Source organism: Malurus melanocephalus, unplaced genomic scaffold (genome assembly GCF_030028575.1).
Source record: "Malurus melanocephalus ecotype Western Australia unplaced genomic scaffold, MMel_1.1 scaffold_1064, whole genome shotgun sequence".
NCBI classification, from domain to species: Eukaryota; Metazoa; Chordata; class Aves; order Passeriformes; family Maluridae; genus Malurus; species Malurus melanocephalus.
This window is the reverse complement of record NW_026624296.1, coordinates 6,608-10,902: the sequence shown is the minus strand read 5'-3', so window position 1 is coordinate 10,902 and position 4,295 is coordinate 6,608. Positions and strand designations below refer to the sequence as shown.

The 4,295-nt window shown below is 46.1% G+C and overlaps 1 long non-coding RNA gene across 1 annotated transcript; it reads left to right on the top strand.

The window, feature by feature from the left end:
* Positions 1 to 50: 50 nt before the first annotated feature.
* LOC130586109 (uncharacterized) lies at positions 51 to 3,655 on the top strand. The gene is made up of 2 exons (XR_008966668.1): positions 51 to 1,449; positions 2,928 to 3,655. It is a non-coding gene; the product is annotated as an uncharacterized LOC130586109 (long non-coding RNA).
* Positions 3,656 to 4,295: the final 640 nt, after the last annotated feature.

Below are 4,295 nucleotides of genomic sequence, written 5' to 3'. Positions count from 1 at the left end.
TTGCAGGGTGGGCTGTGCAGATTGGCCCCTCACAGCAGCCCCAGCCCTGTGGAAGGAGGTTTGGGGGATGCACAGCCTGGTTTGCACATCCCCTCACCCCTGAATTCTGGAATTCTGGGTGTCCCTCTTTCCCTGCTGGGTCTGCAGCCTCCAGTGAGGTCAGATCAGAGAGAAGAACATGATTATCTGGAAGATGGTTTCATTGTGATCTTTGTTTTCTGGTTTCCTGCCAGTTTAAATTTTCTGGTAATRAAAAGTACAAAAGCTGARGTTATCAAAGAGAAAAACTGAATGRTGCTGCTCAGTGGTTTGTCCTGCTGAATCCTGGGCTGGGGAAACATTTGCATTATTTTGGGGTTTATTCTTGCTTTCTCACTACTTTTGGAGTTTCTAACTTTATTAAAATCTATATAAAGAGTGATAAATTCCTAGAATCATTTGCTGAATGTGAATCAAACCTTTCAGATAGTTAGCTTTTAATCCAGAGTGGATCAGGTGTCCTTCTGGTGACCTCTGAGATGCTCTGGCAGCACGCTGCCTGTTTTTAGGGATGGTGGCATTCCTGAAACCTTGTTGCAGACTTCTGTACTCACAGTACAGAACCAGCTCCTAAATAATCTGATTTATGAGAAAGGAAAACCCTCAGTTGCAGTTGTTACAGTATGTTATAAACYGTTTCTTTGTCTTCCCAATTTGTTTGGAATCAACAAGAATTTKCGAGCTGTCAGCCACTCCAGGAAGGGAAAAAAGTAAACAAGGACAAGGGTGGAGCCCTCTGAAGGTTGAAATATTTCTCCTCAGTGCTGTGACCCAGCTCCAAGCATTTTTGCAGAGCTCATTTTGCTATAAATGGGTTTTGCCTTGCTGGGAAAAGAGCTCAGAGCAGCCGTGCAGTGAAAGGGGCCCTGCACTGGTCCTGTCGTGGGTGAGCTCGGGGCAGATCCAGGGGGACAAAAAGGGCTCCCCATCCTCTCCCTGCTCTGCAGCACCTCCAGATCCTCCTGCAGGCTGTTAATTTAGTTATTCCCAAGTTTTCTCCCACTTTTCCAAAGTGAGGAAATTGTTGTTTCATTGCCGTGCTCCTCTGGAGCCTGTGCTGGTGATAAACTGAATTTCCAGCTCTCTTATTTTCTGCAGAYTGATGGCAGCTCTGTGTCTCTTCTTCCATAAGCAGCTGCTTATGAAGAAACATTTAATAAATGCAGGCAGTTTAATTGAATTTCTGCAACTGCAGCCACAAGGAAGGAGTTGTCAGCTCCCCAGCCTGCCTCAGTTTGGACAAGCTTGTGTTTTATTGCTTGGATTTTTCAGCTTGTGTTTCTTCACTTTGCAGATCTTTTATGACCTGGTCAGACAGATAAATAGAAAAACACCAGTGGAAAAGAAGAAGCCTAAAAAGAAATCATGTCTGCTGCTTTAGACTCCCATCACGCAGCAGCTCTGAGCCAGGTAAGGGGTGTGAGTCCCACTGGGCCAGGGGAGCAGAGCATGAGCTGTTCCTGAGTGAGCTCCCCTTCTTTCTGCTGCTGAATTCCTGAGCAGGAATTCCTTCTGGCTCCTCTGGGTTCTCCTCTGCCTTGTGACATTGAGTTCAGAGCCACCAGGTCCTGCTTTTGCTKCCTTTTATCCTCTGATAAAATTGGGTGTTGCTGCTGTCCCCAGTGMCAAACTGCTTTGGGTGGGACATGGGTTCCAGTGGCACAGAAATAAAAAGCTACCCACCAAAAAAAAAAACCCAAAACAAACAGAAAAACCCCAAAAACAAACCCAACCAAAAAAAACACGCCAAGGCTGGAGGCAGCTATAAATAATCTTCCTGTGTATCTTGGCAGGGAACTGGGTGTGCTCCCAGCTGTTCTGGGGCGCTCCTGGAAGGAAGCAGCAGCTCTGGGCTCCAGGTTTGGGACAGAAATGTCCCTGTTGGAGGTTTGGGACAGAAATGTCCCTGTTGGAGGCACAGAAGGGCATTTGGTGACAGCCCAGCCCTGCCACCTGCCTGTGTCACCGCAGGCTGTCACCTCTGGGGTCTGTGGGATGGATCATCAGTGCCCTGTYCTGCAGTGTTAAACACAAATCCCAATCCCAGAGAGCCCCCAGGGGTGAATTGCTGTGAGCAGGGGGCTGAGCTCCCCTTTGGGCAGGATTTTTGGGGCTCTGCAGTTCTGGGCTGCTCCTCTTGCCCAGCTTTGGGTGCCAGAAACAGCAGCTCRGGGCTGTGGGGAAACAACRGCTTCAGGAAAAGGAATTGAAGAGCTCTGAGTGGCTTTTCCTATTGCTCAGGTGATCAGTGCTGCTCAGCCAGAGTGGAATTGGGCTTCCCCAGTGATCTCTTCCCTCTCCCTCCTCCCCAGGGAGGAGCTGAGCACTGGGAGCTGCCCAAGGAATCCCAGTTCATGGAATGGTTTGGGGTGCTCACCCTCCCATCTCCTGCCCCCCTCCAGCATTCCCTCAATCTCTTCCCCATTCTCTCTGCTGGGTTGAGGCTCGGGGAGCTGTGACCCATCAGACTTTGAGAGCAGCTCAGATACAAAGGCTGGAGTGGCTGTGCCCTGAGAGCTCACACAGGGGTGTCCCCAGAGCCCCGAGGTGCTCACAGGGCACTGTCCCCATGGGGCACCCCTGGGTGTCCCCAGAGCCCCGAGGTGGCTGAAGGACACTGTCACTATCAGGCAGTGACACCAGGGTGGCAGTTGGCTCTCACTGCTCTGTGCCTCTGATAAAACACCACATCTTTGAGAATGACATTTCCACAATCTCCTGCTTTCTGCCCCTAGAAATTCTGGGAACCAGGAGCTCTCCTGCTGCCTCTGGGCCATTGGTTTCAGACCTCAAGGTCATTGATCTCAGCAGCAAAAACAACAAATGTCCCTCCATCTTCTTTTTTGTAATTTTTTTCTTATTTCTAATTTTTTTCTAATTTTCTCCAGATTGCAGGAATGAAGAACTGTTGCCTAAATGGAAAGTGCCAGCATTCCCAACTTCAAAACCTTACGGAAATGAGTAACATATCGGAAGAAGCTTCTCCTGTTTTTTTTATATACTACGAGAAGAATTTAGATCTTAAAAATGGTTTGCACACAGTCCCTGGAAGAAGCAGTTGCTCTGTGTATATCTCTTGGAAATTTAAGCCAATATTTCTCCTCCTTTGCAATAGCAATTAACAGATGTGAAAATAAATATAATTGACTCTAGCATATGATTATCCCAAGGAGCATGGATGCATTTCAAATGTTAGAGATTGCTACTATAATTAAAATTCATATTGACCATTTTATCATCATTTCTCCCCATCAAGCACTAAAAAWGTTCCACTGTTATATTTTATATCTATAACTATAGATATATATTATCCAAAATTTCCCTTTGAACTCACTGCAACAAATAACTTTTTGAGTCATTGACTTCATTTTATATTTAAAAGTTACGGAATATCATTATTTTCATTCTGCCATTATATTCTAATTAAAAATGTTTGTGCATAATGCTTTGGAAAAATGGGTCTTTTATAGGAAAAAAAACTGGGATAACTGATTTCTATGGCTTTAAAAGCAAAAATATATAATATACTAAACCAACTCTAATATTGCTTCTTGTGTTTTACTGTCACAGATTAAATTACAGCTTTTATGAATGATTAAATTTTAGTACATTTTCATTTTTGTTTCTGTGTTTTTGTTACGGGTTTGCTCCATGTTTTGTGAGTGCCTGGTGGATCAGGGGTTTTGTTGAGGTGTCCCCATCTCGTTCTGCCTGGCAGGATTTCTGCTGTCCCCATGTTGTATTTTCCATCCCCAGGGACAGCAGCAGCTCTGAATTTTCCTGTGGCTGTTTCAGGTTTTATTCCTGCACGGATTCCTCTGTGCCATTCCTCTGATTGGGGATGCACAGGTTGGGTTTTGTTCTGACCAAGCTCTGACGTTGAGGATGATCCTCAGTTTCAAMCCCGGTTTTGGCTGGCGGTCCCTGATCTGTTGAAGGAGTTTTTGCTTCATTTTGGGTTTGTTCCTTGTGTTTTTTTAATACCTGTTGGTTTCCTGAAGTTCCAAAGAGCAGGATCTGAAGGGATCTGTGGCTGCTCCATCTCCTGTCTGTGTGCAAGGCACAGATCCTGTGGGATCCCAGTGCCATCCCCGGGGATGCTGCTGCAATTCCACACTGCTGGAGGACTCCTGCTTCACCTCTGAGTAAGTGAGAGGAGAAAAATACCTTCCCAGTGGAGAAAACTGGGCACAGGCCTTGTCCTGCTGSTTAAAATGGGAAATTAAAGCGTGACTGTTGGTCCTGGACCCGCTGTA